This window comes from Anolis carolinensis, chromosome 2 (genome assembly GCF_035594765.1).
Source record: "Anolis carolinensis isolate JA03-04 chromosome 2, rAnoCar3.1.pri, whole genome shotgun sequence".
Taxonomy (NCBI): domain Eukaryota; kingdom Metazoa; phylum Chordata; class Lepidosauria; order Squamata; family Dactyloidae; genus Anolis; species Anolis carolinensis.
The window spans coordinates 321,287,976-321,307,343 of record NC_085842.1 but is presented as its reverse complement, the minus strand read 5'-3'; the positions used below and the strand labels follow the sequence as shown (position 1 = coordinate 321,307,343).

The following is a 19,368-nucleotide window of genomic DNA, read 5'->3' as shown; positions in this document are numbered from 1 at the left end:
TTGGGTTTGGATGGGAGCATTTTAATAAATCAAACGCAGAAATAATCCTTAGAATGTGCTCTTTAATGACCACTATTCACTTTTCCACATCATCACCAGACAATTGGATACATTTCTGCCAATGATGAACAAGTTTTCTGAAGCCGTCACGGAAGAAGTCGACACTCTGTTTCCGCAACCAGCGTCTCACAGTCCCCATCATGCACAGATCTTCCGATAGCCAAGCAAAGCAGTACTGTGACCCACACATTCTTGTGAAATCCCGATTATGCTTGAAATTTCTCTCTGAGTGATATGACGATCGTCCTGAATCAATCTGTCAACCTTTTGCTTGTGAAATTCGGTGGTTGCTGTCACAGGATGTCTGACTCTTTGTCACGCAAGTCTCGTGTTTCCACCTCAACATCTTTAAACTTACTCACCCAACAATGCACAGGACTCACATCAGCACAATCCACATACACAGCTTGTATTCTCTGAGGAATGTCCTTTGGAGTGACACCTTCTGCTGTCAAGAATTCAATGACTGCACGTTGCTTAATGCAATGACTGCACGTCTGCGCAGGGTTCCATGCTTTGCACGTTAACAACACAACCGTTCAATACTAAGGCTTCCCACCAAATGGAACTGTAGAGGAAAGTCTACTGAACAAGCCAGGACCTGCCGCAGACCAGGACTGCCATCTGTTGAGGAGTTACGACGGTGGAGGCATTACTTTTCATTCAACCCTCGTATATAGACTCATATATGGATCTATACATCACATATGGATCTACATATATTTCTAGCTGCATTATATGGCAGTGCTGATCCAGTCGAAAATGTTAAACCTTGATACATTCATTGAGATCAAGTCAACTTCAAATTGCAGAGGCTCTCTGGGTGCATCTACATTGTAAAATTAATGTGATTCGACATCACTTTAATTGCCATGCCTAAATGCAATGGTATGTTGAGATTTATAGTTTGCCTAGGCAACTACACTCTTTGGAAGAGAAGCCTGAAAACATGTGAAACTACATCTCCCATGGTTCCGTAGCATTGAACCATATGGTGTCAAGCTTCATTGATTCTACTGTATAGATGCACCCTATGAATGAAAGACCTCCAAGACACCAAGAGTGAATCTACACAGTCAAAGTAATGCAGTTTGATACCACTTGCGTTGCCATGGCTCCAGGTAATGGAATCCTGGGAGTTGGAGTTTGGCAATTGTTTTAGCCTTCTCTGCCAATAGTTTGGAGCCATGGCAGGATGCATCTATACTGTAAATGAATGCAGCTTGACACCATTTTAACTGCTATGAATCAATGCTATGGGATCCTGGAGCCGGAGCTTTGTCCAAATGCCCTTTGGCAGAGAAGGTTACAGACCTTGCAAGTCTACAACTCCCAGGATTCTATCAAACTGAATATTTTCGAATCAATGCATTAATAATTAATTAATTAATTATTCAGGGCATTAATCAATTATAGCAAAATGTGCTATAACAGTATGTCCCTCCTGCAAAAACAAAGTTATTGCAGTTTAATAAAGTTTTCATAAACCCAGGAACAAAAATCATGTTACGTAGTGTAATATCGCCATGAAATTCAGATTTTTTTTCCCCCCATGCAGGTGACTCTAAACCGGGTTGTCTTTTCCAAACATGTATGAGGGTTGAATGAAAAGTAATGCCTCCACCTTCGTAACTCCCCAACAGATGGTAGTGCTGGTCTGCGGCAGGTCCTGGCTTGTTCAGTAGACGCTCCTCTACAGTTCCATTTGGCAGGAAGCCTTAGCATTGAACGGTTGTGTTGGTAAAGTGCAAAGTATGGAACCCTGCACAGACAGTCGGTTAGTGCGACTTAAGCAACGTGCAGTCACTGAATTCTTGAGAGCAGAGGGTGTCACCCCAAAGGAGATTCATCAGAGAATACAAGCTGTTTATGGGGATTGTGTTGATGTGAGTACGGTGAATCATTGGGTGAATGAGTTTAAAGATGTTGAGATGCATGATGAACAAAGAGTTGGACGTCCTGTGATAGCAACCACCAGGTTTCACAAGCAAAAGGTTGACAGATTGATTCAGGACAATCGTCGTATCGCTCAGAGAGAAATTTCAAGCATAATTGGCATTTCACAAGAACGTGTGGGTCACATTGTTGCTTTGCGTGGGTTTTGGAAGATCTGTGCACAATGGGTCCTGTGAGACGCCGGTTGCGGAAACAGAGTGTTGACTTCTTCCATGACGACTTCAGAAAACTTGTTCATCGTTGGTAGAAATGTATCCAATTGTCTGGTGATTATGTGGAAAAGTGAATAGTGGTCGTTAAAGAGCACATTCTTAGGATTATTTCTGTGTTAGATTTATTAAAATATTCCCATCCCAACCGAAGTAACGAAGGTGGAGGCATTACTTTTCATTCAACCCTCATACATGGCTTTGTTTGGAGGGGGTGGCTTTTCTGATCTTTCCTGGGAGAATGAATTCCTTGATTTACGATGCATATGGATCCGCTCCCTTGACCCCCGCCCGCCATTGAAAAAGGGTCACCTTGGGAGATGGTAGGAAGGCAGATGTGCTCCCAAGAAGCCATCGGAGATGAGATAAGCCTCACAGCTGTCGGACGGATGGACCCAGGGAGATGGCCTAGATTTGCACACTTTGCACAAACACTCACACTCACCGCCTCCGGTGATGGGCTTTCTAGGTTGCACAACATTTCCAGATGAGATTCAGATACGCACACAGAGAAAGGAAGCATCCCAAGCCTTTGGGGGCCGCGCATTTCCCAGAAACTTTCCAGAGCAACTTTGCAGATGCTCCAAAGCTGGAAAGGGTTCAAAGGAGCATTGTCTCTCTTTGCAACAATGGGAAAGCCAGTCAGCAAAGAACATCTTTCCCTCATATTTATTTTTGTTCCTTCCCAACGCAGCCAAAAGGAATGCGACTGATGCAAGCGGACACATTTCATAGTGTTTGCGTGGCAGCAATCCCCAAAAGCCGGTGCCCGGTATGTGGCTAACAAGCTCCGATATTTATGGCCTCGCTTCTTGGCGAACGGAGGTTATTAGGAGGGGAGAGTTGAACTTGCCCTTGTTAAGCGCCAATAAAAGCTCACCTGTTTGCCTTGGGCACCGCAGCTGCTAATGGACATTTTTCAGTGTCCTGAATCTTTTCCCTTTCTGCTTAATGCAACATAGTGTTTGCTTTTGAGAAGACGTTGCATAGACACAGCCGTCGTTGTGAATAACTGGGGCACAACAATTGCCAAGCAAAGTTTTTGCCTTCTGCCAAACATCCCCATCCATTCGAAACATGAAATATTGCTTGAGCCCTCTTACAAAGCTGAAAGGCCAACTGTATTTTCTCCAAAGTAATTGGGATTCGTTTTTGCCAGAAAAATTTTATCAGGAGGTGAACAGCGGAGAGATGCCTACATGCAATGTCACAAAGAGTGATAATTTTATTTATTTCCTTTATTTTTATCCTGCCTTTCCCCTGATAAAGGGAGAAATAGATTACTCTTTTTTATTTGTCCATCTGTTTTCTTTTTGTGCTTCATTTCTGGCTTAGTTTTGCATTTATGTTTTGTTATTTGTAGTAGGTTCTTTGCTGCAGTGTTGTAGGAAACGGTATCTAAACGATGGATAACGTTTACTTCAGTGGTTCTTAACCTGTGGTCCATGGACCACCAGTGGTCCCCAAAAACTAAAATATGGTCCTCAGCCTCAGCGTTACTACACTGTTGCAACGAAAGCGATTGGTCTTGTGAAACCCTCTTCTAGTGCCAAGGCAACAGTGATGTCAGGAGGGAAGAGGCTAACTACGTATGAAAGATACAACAGCAAGCCTCCTGACTGCTGCTCCTCCTCCTCCTCCTCCTCCTCCTCCTCCTTCTGAGCAGAGAAGTTCCATGAGGCACCTGGAAGCAGAGGTGTCTTGGTGTCTGCGTTTTTAGGCCTGTTCCTGGGTTATTTGGGAAGCTGATTCAGAAAATTGCATTGGATAGACCACATCAGCTCTAGATTATTAAATACGGTTTTCTGTGGACAAGCAGATGGCGACTACTGGATGGCATATGTTCTGTATCAGAAACTAGAGCTGATGTGGTCTATCCAATGCAATTTTCTGAATCAGCACTCCAAATAACCAAAACGAATCTAAAGTTGACCAGAAACTGATTAATAACCCTTTTGTACTAATGTTGGAGAGTGGTCCCTGGTCAAGTGGTCCCTGGTGCAACCACTGGTGGAGATGCATCCGATTCTTTCACATGGCAGTAGAGATGCAAGAGCTGGAGCTCAAACTTATGTGGTTCAATGGTGAATGCACATGGCTGACAATCTATTACATAATTGCTATGTGCCATGCATAGAAGCAATGCACTTTTACACCTTTCTCTGTCTACTTCAATGTACCTCATGCACAATGGTCCCAGATGTGTCCATCCATTCACATTGCTCTCAGTTGACTAAAGAGTCCTCGACTTGGAAGTGACCCCCAAGGGGCATCCAATCCAACCCAACTCTGCTATGTCGGAAAACACAATCAAAACTCTCTTGACAGATGGCCATCCAGCCTTCTTCGAACAGCTCTTACAGTCAGGAAGGTCTTTCTAATGTTTAGGTGGAATCTCTTTTCCTATAATTTGAAGCCATTACACCTTGTATCCAAGTCTTTGCATTGATAAGCCAGATTTCTCAGTCTTCAATATGATCTCCTTTCTGTTGTTGTTGTTGTTGTTGTTGTTGTTGTTGTTGTTGTTATGTTTATTTATATCCTGCTTTTTTTTTCTCCACAAGGAGACCCAAAGTGGCTTATTTAAGCATGGTTTTCATATCTTCATCTCTCAACCTTCCCTTCTCCATGTTAAACACAGACACATCCCTCTCACTCTTCAGAGGATTCATGGTTTCCAGACCTTTGACCATTTTGGCCAGCCTCCTTCCAGCTTCTAAATAACTATGTTTTCTGAATTGAACAAAATGCACCAGATCATGGGAGGAGGTGGATCTTGGGGAAAATCTGCTGGATAACACAGAGAGATGATAAAAACAAAGGCTGCATCTATGTTAATGTGGGATTTGTGTATTGGTAGTGTTTAAATGAAATTTGTGTCTTGCCTGTATTGCATACTGATTGCATCATCCAGAGCGTAACATAATCTGGAAAGAGTTAATTACTAAGAAGCTGTGATGTCCTTGATGTGTGGCTGGAACCAGGGAGTGTCCAAACACAAGTGTGTGTGCATTGCTGATTGCATCAGTTCTGTTCTGATCTGCTCTGAGTTGAGTTGAGTGCTGTCTGCTGAGAGTCAAGTCCTGTGCCCATTGTCTACAAGTCTGTTTGTCATTATTACTGCTTTCAGTAAAACTTGTATATAGTTTTACCATCGTCTCTGATGTCTCTTCGTTCAGCGTTCCACTGACTCCATCCAACTACTGCTGTGCTGCGTAAATTACTCTGACAATCTACACTATAGACAGAAGGACTGCAGTTTGATACCACTTTAACTGCCATAGTTTTACAAGGTCTGTAGCTTGCTGGTACCTCACCAAACTGTAACTCCCAAAATTCCATATCATTGAGCCAAGGCAGTGGACTGTCAAATTGCATTCATTCTTCAGTGTAGATCAGTGGTTCCCAACCTTTGGGCCTCCAGGTGTTTTGGACTTCAACTCCCAGAAATCCCAGCCAGCTTACCAGCTGTTAGGAGATGTGGGAACTGAAGTCCTAAACACCTGGAGGCCCAAAGGTTGGGAACCACTGGTGTAGATGCACTCACAATTGAAGTCCGTAAGCATCCCTGTTTTTCTGTTAGATACTAGCTGAGATCTTCCATCAAGGAGACAAGTATAACTTTATTCTCACTGAGTTGCATGTCAGCTGTGCGGCAGCACCTTATTAATGAGCTGTGATATCTCACCACCAAATCCGCTTGCACCAAATCTCCACGTGCTTTGCATACCTGATGAAACCAAGCAATGACTTAGGGAGCCGTCTTGAAATATCTGAAGGGATGTCAATATGGGAAATTGAGGAAGCTTGGTTTCTGCTGCCCTGGAGACTAGAATACGACCCAGTGAGTTCAGTTTGCAAGAGAAGAGGATCCACCTAAATATTCGGAAGATCTTCTTTAGCATCAAATCTGTTCAGCACTGGAATAGACTGCCTTGATGGGCTCTTTTTTGGAGAAGTTGAGGGGCCCTCTTTCAGAGCATTTTAGGGTGCATCTACACAATTGAAATATTGCAAATCAGTGCTGAGTTTGTTTAATGCTCTTGATCTTTTTCTGTCCCTGAAATTATATTTGAAAATATTCCAAAAGAATGGGTCTTGAGAAGAAGACTCCTGGAGTCCATCTATATTGTGGAATGAATCCAGTTTGGAATAGTTGCAGCTCAAAGTTATGGAATTCTGGGAGTTGTAGTTTGATGACACACCAACTTTATTTAAAAGAACAATGGGTTCCCCTAAAACTGTGGAGACCAAAATCCACTGCTTGTGGTAATATGAAAATAATCAAATAAATTCAATGTATATATTACAATAACATATATCCAAAAAACAGGACTGTTCCAATCGCATAGAAGTAGAAACCAGCGGTTCTTCTCTTGAAGTATAAAGCCAAGTTTTTCATGTGAGTAAATGTCCTGTTCTTTATTACGTATGAGTAGACTCCAGTTCTCATATAACTTGACTCAAACCTGCAACCAGTTTCGACTCACAGGAGTCTTCATCAGGCGGTTGGGTCTACAAATAATACATATCATACATAATACATTTACTGACATGAAAAACTTGGCTTTATACACCAACTTGATTTGGCAGAGAATACAAAAAACCTTCTAAAACTGCAAATCCCAGGATTCCATGAGCCATGGCAGTAAAAGTGGTTTCCAACTGCACTAAGTCTACAATGCAGGTGCATTGGTTCTTCCTGCTCTGAAAGTCTGATTTTCTTTGCATTCATGTCTATGTTTTCATCTGGGACTGGTTGATGTCCTGCTTCTGCTTGGTCAATTTAATGACTGAGCTTGAGAGCTATATCTCACATTTCCAAAGAGTGCCAGCATTAGGGAACAGCTTCTAGATACACTAAGAAGGAGCTGCATCTCCAAATGTAAATGTTGGCCGAAATCTCCCCCGAGCTTTGCAACCCTTGGTTGTTATGTATTGCCTCCTCTGTCTCCTGCTTAATATTCAAGTTAGACCCAGAAGAAGAAAAGGAAGCAGAGACACATAGAGACACCACCCACCACCCAGGGCTTCATATAACAAATGACAGCCAGACAATTCCTGTCGCTTCGAAGATAATGGATTTTTTCATTTGATAGGATGTCGTGATTCGGGTGCCGATTTCTCCAAGGCTCCTTTTATCAATCCCTGCATTAATCTGTTTATGGCCATCCCGCCCACAAACATTTTAAGCCGAGATAATTTATATATCCGAATGCACACATCGTTCGTCAGGGCCATTACTCATGGGGACAACTACATCTTTCCTGCTACCGAGACTACTTCCATCCACAGTCTGTTCAGAGTCTTGGCTTTTGCTACACATCTGGCCCAGGTTGGAGTCCTTTATGGGCTAGAGCAGGCATGGGCCAACTTGGGCCCTCCTTCCAGGTGTTTTGGACTCCAACTCCCACCATTCCTCACAGCCTCAGGCCCCTTCCTTTTCTCCCTCAGCCGCTTAAGCGGCTGAGGGAGAAAAGGAAGGGGCCTGAGGCTGTGAGGAATGGTGGGAGTTGGAGTCCAAAACACCTGGAGGGAGGGCCCAAGTTAGCCCATGCCTAGGCTAGAGCCATTCATACTGGAAACCCTGAAAATGATCAAAATCTGGCTACCAGAATTTAAAAACTCTAAAATCAAGACAGTAAATAAAGAACACCATTCTCAAAACAGGGAAATTCCAAACATGAAACAATCAGGGCCAGCTAACACCTCCCAACATAGGATTCCCCCAGGCAGGAAGCAGCTACGCCTTGAAACTGCAAGACCATTCATTGCAAATCAAGCTGGCCAGTGGCAACATTCACACTTGCCTCCGACAGATAAGGGTTCTTTCTCCCACCCTGTGCATTATTCCGCATATATATAAACCCCACTTGCCTAGTTTCCAACAGACCTCACAACCTCTGAGGATGCCTGCCATAGATGTGGGTGAAACGTCAGAAGAGAATGCTTCTGGAACATGGCCATACAGCCTGGAAAAATTGCAGTAACCTGCATAAGAATAGCTTTAGTTTCAAATTGATTGCATCTAAGTTGCAGACTGGCAACTTATGCATAACTGCATGCAAAGTTGCTAATTTTAACAAATTCTGTGTGTGCTCATGTATAAGTCAATCTCATGTATAAGCTAAGGGTAGGTTTTGCGGCCAACATTGAGGCTTTTGATGTGATTGTAATAAGTGGAGGCAGCAGCAAATTGTTTTTAACCGAACCTCCTGGGAAGTGAAAAATTTCCTCTCAATGTGAAGTCAATGGAGTTGTTTTTGCACTTTGAACACAGTTTGCAGCAAAGGAACTGAGCTGAAGACAAATAAGGAAAGTGGTAGGAAGAGAAAAGCTTGGACATTTTTAAGGCAGCTGAAAAAATTGTATGGTAGAGGATTAATCAGGATTCTTGTTGCGAAATGGGATCAGTTGGAACGTGTCTCATGATGATGTTGGCTTGGTATTTTCTATAAATATCAAGGGATGCTGTGGAGCTGCATTGAGCTTCATTTACAAGAGGAAAGTGGGATAATAATATATGATGATGATGTTGATGATGATGGTGATGTTGATGATGTTGTTAACTCAGCATCCTTCATGGATGTCAAGGGATGCCATGGAGCTACTTTGTATCTTTAAGAGAGGGAATCAAGGTCGGAATAATGATGATGACGAGGATGATAATGATGATGGTTAGTCATACTCTAAGGCAGGGGTCCCCAAACTAAGGCCCGGGGGCCGGATGCGGCCCTCCAAGGTCATTTACCTGGCCCCTGCCCTCAGTTTTATAATATAATATTTTTATATCAGTTTTAATAATATAATATTGTATATACATATAATATTGATAGAAATATTATAATGTAATACAATGTAATACTAATAATAATACCATATAATATTAATTATATATTATATATTACATGTAATATTACTAATAATATTACAATATAGTGGTATAATTCAATATATAATGCTAATATTGTTCTGTGCTAATAATATAATATATTGTATATAGATATAAATTGTAAGCCGCTCTGAGTCCCCTTCGGGGTGAGAAGAACAGGATATAAATGTAGTAAATAAATAAATAATAAATAAATAAATTTTTGACTTAGGCTCGCCCAAAATCTGAAATGACTTGAAGGCACACAACAACAATAATCCTAATTAATTTGACTATCTTGTTGGCCAGAAGCAGGTCCACACTTCCCATTGAAATCCTGATCGGTTTGAGTTGGTTAAAATTGTTTTTATTTTTAAATATTGTATTTTTCTTTCGTTGTTGTTGTTGTTGTTGTTGTTGTTTTTGCATGACAAATAAGACATATGCAGTGTGCATAGGAATTTGTTCATTTTTTTTCTTCAAATGATCATTCGGCCCCTCAACAGTCTGAAGGATTGTGGACCGGCCCTCGGCTTTAAAAGTTTGAGGACCCCTGCTCTAAGGGCATCAAAGGATGCCATGGAGCTGCTTTGAGTCTCATTTAAGAGAGGAAAGTGTGTTAAAGCGCTGAGCTGCTGAACTTGCAGATTGAAAGGTCCCAGGTTCAAATCACGGGAGCGGAATGAGCGCCTGCTGTTAGCCCCAGCTCCTGCCAACCTAGCAGTTCGAAAACATGCCAATGTGAGTAGATCAATAGGTACCGCTCTGGCGGGAAGGTAACGGCGCTCCATGCAGTCATGACCGTGGAGGTGTCTACGGATAACGCCGGCTCTTGGGCTTAGAAATGGAGATGAACACCAACCCCCAGAGTCGGTCACGACTGGACTTAACGTCAGGGGAAAACCTTTACCTTACCTAATACTAACAACAGGAACAAAAATACTTTTAACACTCACCAGATTGCATGGAGAACCAGCAAGAGCAAGCCAAATGGGAAGCCTCCTTTCTCTCTCTCTCTCTTAATTTAGTAAAATTCCAGAACTGTGGTTTTGATTTATAAGAAGTGCTCCCAGGAAGCCTCGTATTGGTTTTAACTACCTTTTCTCAGCCTCACACCCAGCCCCATAAACGGGCCTCCATGTGCTCGGCACACATTCGCACTCCCGATATAAAAAGGGTTTTATGAGACTGGAAGTCTTCTTGCGGCGCAACGGAGCGGACGGAGTGTGTCGGCGGTGGCGGCAGTGGAGACCCCTCCAGCGAAGGAAGGGTGGGCTCCCTTTATGCCTCTCTCTTTCTCTTCCCCTCTTCAAGTTGTCAGACTTCAGTAACATTTACAACTATTTGGCTATCAAACTTTATGTGCCGCTCTTGAAAGCAGAGGGAAAAAAAGAAAACCCTAACAACCTCAGTGTCATAAACGGCAGTCTGTTAAACCAAGTCGGGTCAACAACTGTTTCGGACACTTTAACCAAGAGGTAGATGGCATCCCACGGAGCTGGATTAATTAATGTGCAAATGCCATTAATCCAACAGTGAGACTAAGCTGTAGACTGAATGCAGTTTGACACCGTTATAACTCCCATGGCTCAGTGCCATGGGAGTTGCAGTTTCACATGGTCTTGAAGATGGTGGCTTGTCCATTGATGACTGTTTGAGAACTTCTACAATGTATTTATTTTATTTATTTCTCACATTTATATTCTGCCCTTCTCACCCAAAGGGACTCAGGGCAGCTTACAACAGTGGCAACAATTAGATGCCCATACAAACCAATATAAAACAGCACATAAAACAGTTAAAACTATTAAAATACATTATGAATTAAAAATATACATTTCAAACATAAAATCAGATCCGTTCTTCCTCATGCTTTGTCCATAGTTCAGTCCGTGTCATCTTCACCATCCATCTTTTCAGGGTAGTTCTTTATGTTTCCATTTTTAGTATTGTCACATAATGTCATTACATGACTTCATATATTTCTTTGTTCATTTGGAAGTACCGGATTCCAAAAGTTACTGGGACTTTACTAAGTAGCTGATGCAGAATATTGGCCAATTGTGTTGACAATGCCTTTTTGTGCAGAAAATAAGGGGTGAATATGCGTCTGTTCAGGAGGAACATACTTGAGATTCTAGATACAGTAGAGTCTCACTTATCCAACATAAACAGGTCGGCAGAATGTTGGATAAGCGAATATGTTGGATAATAAGGAGGCATTAAGGAAAAGCCTATTAAACATCAAATTAGGTTATGATTTTACAAATGAAGCACCAAAACATAATTTTAGACAACAAATTTGGCAGAAAAAGTAGTTCAATACGCAGTAATGCTATGTAGTAATTACTGTATTTATGAATTTAGCACCAAAATATCACGATTTATTGAAAACAAAAATGCGTTGGATAATCCAGAACGTTGGATAAGCGAGTGTTGGATAAGTGAGACTCTACTGTAATGTGCAAATTTGGAAAGTATCCTGTCAAACTACAAATCCCGCAGTACTGTCCAATGAAGCCATGCAAGTGCATAATTGTCCAGGGAGTTGTAGTTTGGTGCAGTTTGGTGCTTTTTGGCAGAGAAGGCTAAAGAGCTGTTGAAATTCCAAAAAGTACAAAAAGTGGAATCAAACTGCATTCATTGCACAGTGTAAATGCACCCAGAAGCAAGGGAATGAAAAGAGTTCAGAAGCAAGGGAATGAAAAGATTCGAAATCATTTTTGGGAATCAGTTCCCAGTAATTGGGAAAAAGTTAATAAAAACAATAATACTTTATTTATATTCCACTCTACCTCCCCAAGGGGACTCAAATTCCCCATCAATTTAGTTTCCCAAGTTCTATTTATGGCCTGTTGTGTTGATCCTTTGCTATTTGTCCCATGCTGATTCTCATCAGTGCCATCAGGCCTTTATTCCGCTGTCTCGCAGTGAAAGTTATAGTTTGTTGAGGCCCTCACACTCTTTGGCAGAGAAGGCTAAAGACCGAGTCAAACTACAACTCTCAGGATTCTCTAGCATTGAGCCACGGCAGTTAAAAGTGGTGCCAAACTGCATTATTCCTGCAATGGAGATGCACCTTCTCCTTATTTTCCTTTCCAACATTTGCAAAGTGCTCATCTGCTCCTTGAATCGCCACGATTTTGCATGCAGAAATTCGGTTTGCAAACAAGGCTCTCTTTCCACCTTTGCTGCTTCTGGGATCATCAGTCCTGACAGCTCCATCTTCTCCCCCTTTGTCTAGGCACCCTTCTTCTCCCCAAACGGGTCTCGCTGATGCCTCCGGTGCCCACAGGAATATGCATTATTCATCAGGGAGAGGTCAGGTGCTGGCTCAGCTCCTGCGGCCTCCATCCCTCATGCAAACAAATCCTGGCAGCCGAAAAACCAAAGAAGACTCTGCAAAGCTTGGGAGGATGCGCCTACGCTGTAGAATTAATGAAGTTTGATGCCTCTTGGATGGCCATGACTCGAGGCTATGAAATCCTAGGGAGTTACAGTTTTGCAAGGCCTTGAGCCTTCTCTCCCAAAAAGCCCTGGTGCCTCACAAAACTATGACTCCAATGATTCCATAGGGTTGAGCCAGGGCGGTTCAAGCAATATCAAACTACATTCATTCTGCATCACTCTTTGACAAAGAAGTTTCAAGACCTTGCAAAATTATGACTCCCAGGATACCATAGTATTAAAGCATGGCAGGGAAAGTGGGGCTGAATTGTCAGTTGAAGGCTCTGAATTGTCAGAGAGGCCGTAGGCTAGCAGGGAAGCAGAAGTTGTTGATAAACAGAATAGTAGTGAGGCATAAGTTAGTGATAAGGGTGATCTTTCATAGGGTTTAGAACATCAACAAGTCCCAGGTGGCTCTGACAATGAGTCAGAGGAGTCTTCCTTAGATAGAGATACAAGGTTAAGGTTAAGAGGTCATTGTCCCAGACGTTCTCTTAGAATAGCTGGCAAACGTGTGGGAACTCAAGGACAAAGGAATGCTTTCTTAGCCTGTAAGCATGGTTAAATAAGAGAGAAGCAGGGAAAGATTTCAGACAAAGCAACGTTGGTTTGCGGAAGCTAAATTCCTGCCTTTTCTATGCTCATGGAATATAATTCTTGCTTTTGTTCATGCCTGGATCCTGTTTTGGATTGCATTTTGGAATTCATGTTGCCTTGTTTTCATGACTGATTGGCTGTATAAAAGACTTTGAACGATATTCTACAGATAGCCTTTACATTTTGGATTACTGATTTCACTGACTGCCTTTACATTTGGATTATTTCTTTCTTTGCTGCTTTTTATTCAGACTTTGCTATCTTTTATCATTAAACTGCTTTAACCTAGTCTGCTGTGGTGGAGAGTGTGTTAAGAGCAAGGTGAACCAGCGCTGAGGTGCAACACCAACCTGCATTCCTTCTGCAGTGTAGATGCCCCCTGAGAGGTGGAAAGGACCTCAAGGAATGACTTGTTCAAAGCTTTTCTGCCATGCAAGAGGATGCAAGCAAAGCACTACCAAAAAAGGGAGATCGAACCAGTGTTCAGACACATCCAAAGAAGGAAAGTCCATCGCTTTTGATGGAAGTCTGTTCCATGATGAAAATGTTCCTACCATCAACAAGTTCTTCCGAATATTTAGGTCAGTGGTCCTCAAGCTATGGTCCTTCAAGTTTCAGTCTGTTTACGAGCTGTTACGAATTGTGGGAGCTGAAGTTCAAAACACCTGGAGGACCAGAGGTTGAGAATCACTGGTTTAGGTGGAATCCCTTGTAATTTGAATCTGTTGGTTCATGTCCTAGTGTATGGAACAGAAGAAAGCAAGATGTCTCCATCCTCTGTCGGACATCCCTTCAGAGATTTAAATATAGTTTTTTATTGGTAGATGACCAAAAACACCTTGCAAGCCTCATCTTGTTCTTGGTGGGCATGCAGCACATGGGACCCCTTTCTCTGGACTTGTTCTATTAGAGAGTCAGAGAATCCAAGGGTCCTTCAGTCCAATCTTCTTCCAAGCAGGAAGACAAAGGCAAAGCCCTCCCAACAGACAACCATCCAACCACTGCATGAAAAGCCCCAAAGGAGGAGATGCCACCGGACTCTTAGAGAACATAGAATCATAGAATCATAGAATAGTAGAGTTGGAAGAGACCACATGGGCCATCTAGTCCAACCCCCTGCTAAGAAGCAGGAAATCGCATTCAAAGGTTCAATAGGTTCCATTGTCAAATAGCTCTTACCAACAGGAAGTTTTCCCTAATATTCAGGTGGAATCTCTCTTTTTTTGCAATTTGAACCAGTTACCTGGTCTCTGAAACAACATTAAAAAAAGTTTTCAAATAGGACATCCTTTGAGATAGTTAAGCATTCCTGTCAGGTCCCTTTCTCTTAACATTCTCTTCTCAAAGCTAAACATCCCTTGCTCATAGAATCATAGAATGACAGCATTGGAAGAGACTACCTGGGCCATCTAGTCCAACCCCCTGCCATGCAGGAAAAGCACATTTAAAGCACCTCCAACAGATGGTCACCCAGCCTCTGTTTAAGGAGCTTCCACCAGAGAGTTCCACTGCTGAACAGCTCTTTGTTTAGTCGATAAGTTTTTCCTAATGTTCAGGTGGAATCTCCTTCTCTGTCATTTGAACCCATGGCTCTGAGTCCTGGTTTCCAGGGCAGCAGAAAACAAGATTCATGGTCTTCAGACCTTTGGTCATCTTAGTTGCCCTTTTCCTCTGGACACCTTCCAGCTTCAATATTCCAGAGTCAATATCTCTTTTAAATTGCTTTGCCCAGAACTGATATAGTGTAATTCCTGGTAAAGAGATCTGACTAAAGCAGAAGAGAGAGGTACCAGGACTTCCCTCGATCTGGACACTATCCTCCTTTGGATGCAGCCCAGAATCCCATTGGTTTTTTCAGCTGCTACATCACATTCTTGGCTCATGTTCCTCTTGTTGTCCACCAAGACTCCAAGATCTTTCTCACATGGACTGTTGTCACATTTATCCATCCTGTATTTTTCATTTCATTTTTTTCTGCTCAAGTGTAGTATCTTACATTTGTCCTTGTTGAAATTCATTTTGTAAGTTTCCTAGCTCTCTGCTGAGTCTTTGCCTATTTCTTGCCACAGCTCCAGCCACATTGGGACTCTCATAAAAACAACTGCCTCCTCGACTATTTCTGTTACCCTGTTTCCCTGAAAATAAGACATCCCTTGAAAATAAGACCTAGTAGAGGTTTTGTTTGCACACCGGTGGCGAAGTGTGTTAAAGCGCTGAGCTATTGAACTTGTAGACCGAAAGCTCACAGGTTCAAATCCCGGGAGCGGAGTGAGTGCCCGCTGTTAGCTCCAGCTCCTGCCAACCTAGCAGTTCGAAAACATGCCAATGTGAGTAGATCAATAGGTACCGCTCCAGTGGGAAGGTAACGGCGCTCCATGCAGTCATGCTAGCCACATGACCTGGAGATGTCTATGGACAACGCCGGCTCTTCGGCTTAGAAATGGAGATGAGCACCAACCCCCAGAGTCAGACATGACTGGACTTAACATCAGGGGAAACTTTTACCTTTACCTTTAGAGGTTTTGCTGAATTGTTAAATATAAGGCCTCCCCCGAAAGTAAGACCTAGCAAAGTTTTTGTTTGGAAGCATGAACAGAACACCAGAGCATGCAAGATCGGTAAAGGTACATATCGTAGATTGTTGTACATGGAAATAATGGTAGTAACAAGAAATTCTTAATAGGATTCTGGTTATGCTGGTTTGTGATGACAACAACTGTACAGTATATAATAAATGTTCATTTTTTGTTCAACAATAAATGTGTATTCTTCTTCATGGAAAAATAAGACATCCCCTGAAAATAAGACCTAGCGCAACTTTGGGAGCAAAAATTAATATAAGACACTGTCTTATTTTCGGGGAAATAAGGTAGGTATTCTCAATTTGTTGTGGGGATATTTTTAAAATATATTTTTATTGAAGTTTTACCTTATAAGATAGAGTAAATTAACATCGAAAGAGTGAGAACATTTGATTGTATTGATTGTATAGAAAATAGGAAAACTGAGATTTAAAAAGGATCCAAAAGGGAGAGAGGAAAAAAAAACCAAAAACCAAAAACAAAGCTAAAGTGTCCATATTTATATAAAAAATTAAAAAAATCTGAACAAATGGCGATATAAAAATGCAAAAGTACTTGGCAAAGAAACACACCAAAAAATCAAAAGCAAAAAGCATTAGCACTGGCATTAAACACTTTGAATAAAATCGCTAGGTTAGAAGCAGCTGACATTGGAAATGTTCTAACAAAGAACTGCCAAAAACTGTTAAAGTTAATTAATATAAGAAACTGTCTTATTTTCGGGGAAGCAGGGTAGGTATTCTCAATTTGTTGTGGGGATATTTTGAAGCGGAGGCTGGATGACCATCTGCCGGGAGGGCTTAGATGGTGCCTTCCCTTATGGTAGAAAAGGTGTTGGGCTGGATGTCCCCTTGGGGTCCCTCTGGGCCTCTTTCTCCCTCTTTCTCCCCTTTTCCTGCCTCTTTCTTGGCTGACGGAGAGGCGCAGTTACAGTAACTTGTCAAAGGTGATGGGGATGACTTTGATGGAATATTTCCCCTCCCTCCTTTAATTTTGCAAAAGGGCATTAGCGAAAGAATGCGCCCCGGCTTTTAATGGATTGTCTGACTAATATGGTCTGAAAGGGCCGAGCCGGAGGGAATAGGTTTCTAATGGTCCTGTCAAATCCTGAACTGAGGCAGGAAAGGGGCTGGGGGTGGGGGGCCGGGGAAGGGGGGCCCACAAGTTCCTAACTTGCTGCAGATAAAGCACACGCTTCCCCAGCCGACTGCCGACTGTCCTGCCCCCGTCCCTCTTTCCTGCGCAGGGAATTCAGCTCCAAATTGAAACCTTCTTTGCTCTCTTTCCCTGCCGATGCTTTTGGAGAGAAAGAAGACAAGCTCATCCCTTCCAACATTTCGCAGAGGAGAAGCGGGTTACACGCGCCTGGGAATTACAGGCAAAGTGGCAAAGATTATGAATGAGGATGGACACACAAGCTGGGAGAGGATGCAGCAGGTTGCTTTTGCCTGAGCCAACTGGAAAGGGCTACATTCAGCCCCTCTCAATTAGGGATTCTGCACTTTATATTCAGTTAAAAGTCAGTTCATTGAGTCTCCTTTTCAGGAGGTTTGGTTAACTATCCATTGGAAGGACCTGGATTCTGTCTTCCTGTATGGCGGAAAGGGGTTGGACTAGATGGCTTTTGGGGTCCCTTTTCCAATCTGTACCTGGCACCCATCCTGTTAATGACTTGGAATAGAGGGCATGCAAAGTACCCTGTTTCCCCTAAAATAAGACATCCCCAGAAAATAAGACCTAGTAGAGGTTTTGCTGAATTGCTAAATATAAGGCCTCCCCTGAAAGTAAGACCTAACCAAGTTTTTCTTTGGAAGCATGCCCGCCAAACAGAACACCAGACCATGTATGATCGGTAAATGTACATACCAGAGTGTTGTACATGGAAATAATGGTCGTAACAAGAAATTCTTGATAGGATTCATAGTTTGGTTATGCTGGTTTATGATGACAACTACTGTATATAATGTTCATATTTTTTTTGTTCAACAATAAATGTGAATTCTTCTTCATGGAAAAATAAGACATCCCCTGAAAATAAGACCTAGAGCATCTTTGGGAGCAAAAATTAATATAAGACACTGTCTTATTTTCGGGGAAACACGGTACATTTGCAGTTGACAACAATGTGCAAAACCTCCTTGCACATTTCAAGTGATAGCTAATAGCCCAGAGGACACGATCAGGATCCAAAATTAATTTTACAGATTAGAGAGCTCATTAAGACAAATGTAAACGTACCACATTTAGATATAAACAAATTAAATGCAGAGGTATAGATGAGGGACACCTGACTTGACAACAGTACAAGTGAAAGGGATTTAGGAGTCTTACAAGCTCAGAAGTCTCTTTAAACAGTTTTTAAATATGCCTCGTTTGCCTTATAAATAATCAGGCTTTGGAGAGTATGGCAGCCATTTCCTTCCGGACCATTTTCAGTCAGCGCTCTCCTTCCTCTCCGAGATTAAAGTGGCAGTTAAAACCGTTCGTCTCAGCACCAAGCTAGAAACAGCAGCCAATCGGAATCCTGGCTCCTGACTGGCTCAGCCAATCAGCTGTCGCCACATGCCTTTCCAGTCAACTTATTCCATCATGGTGTCTTTTTTTACAAATCCTCACAAGGAGATCATACTGAAGACTGGGAAATCTGGCTTATTACCAGTCCAAAGACTTGGATACAAAGAGGTAATGGATTCAAATTAGAGGAAAAAGAGATTTGAACCCAAACATTAGGAAGACCTTCCTGACTGTAAGAGCTGTTCAAAGGAGGCTGGATGGCCATCTGTCAAGAGGGTTTTGATTGTGTCCTCTGACATAGCAGAATTGGGTTGGATTGGGGAGATTTCTTCCAAGTCCAGGACTCTTTAGTCAGCTGAGAGCAATGTAAATAGATGGACACATCTGGGGCCATTGTGCATGAGATTAATTGAAGTAGACAGAGATGGGTGCGAAGGCACATTGCTTTTATGCATGGACATTATAATTATATAATAGGTTGCCAGCCATGTGGTTTCACCATTGAACCACATACGTTGGAGCTCCAGCTCTTGCGCCTCTCCTGCCATGTGAAAGAATCGGATGCATCTACACTGTGGAATTAATGCAGTTTGACTCCACTTTAACTGCCATGACTCAAGTGCTATGTAATTATGGGGATTGTAATTTGTTGAAGCAGCAGCACAGAAGGCTTGTGAAACTACAACTCCTAGGATTCCATAGTACTGAGCCATAACAGTTTGAGTAGTGTCCTTTCAAAACCTTCTTGCACATTTCAAGGCTTTAGAAGAGGCATGGTCAAACTTGGGCCCTCCAGGTGTTTTGGACTGCAACTCCCACAATTCCTAACAGCAGGTAGGCTGTTAGGAATTGTGGGAGTTGCAGTCCAAAACACCTGGAGGGCCCAAGTTTGACCATGCCTACTTTAGAATCTATGGCTGTGTGATTTTGTCTTTGAATGATTTATTTTTCCAAATACTAATTGCAAGAGAGCTAGCAAGTGTGTGAGTGAGATTTTTTTTTCAAAAAGTTTCTTTTGAAAACGATATCAACTTTGCAAAATTCAACAGAACAAACCTGGCAGCATTCCTCAGGAAAACAAGTTAACACAGAGAGAGATGCGCGCACATCGGTTGAAATGTTTGAAGGGAGA

At 42.3% G+C, this 19,368-nt stretch overlaps 1 protein-coding gene across 6 annotated transcripts in view; it reads left to right on the top strand.

Annotated features, from left to right (window-relative positions):
* Positions 1 to 19,368, top strand: part of cntfr (ciliary neurotrophic factor receptor) — a 645,331-nt gene that overhangs the window by 303,399 nt on the left and 322,564 nt on the right. The gene's annotated exons all lie outside the window — the stretch shown is intronic.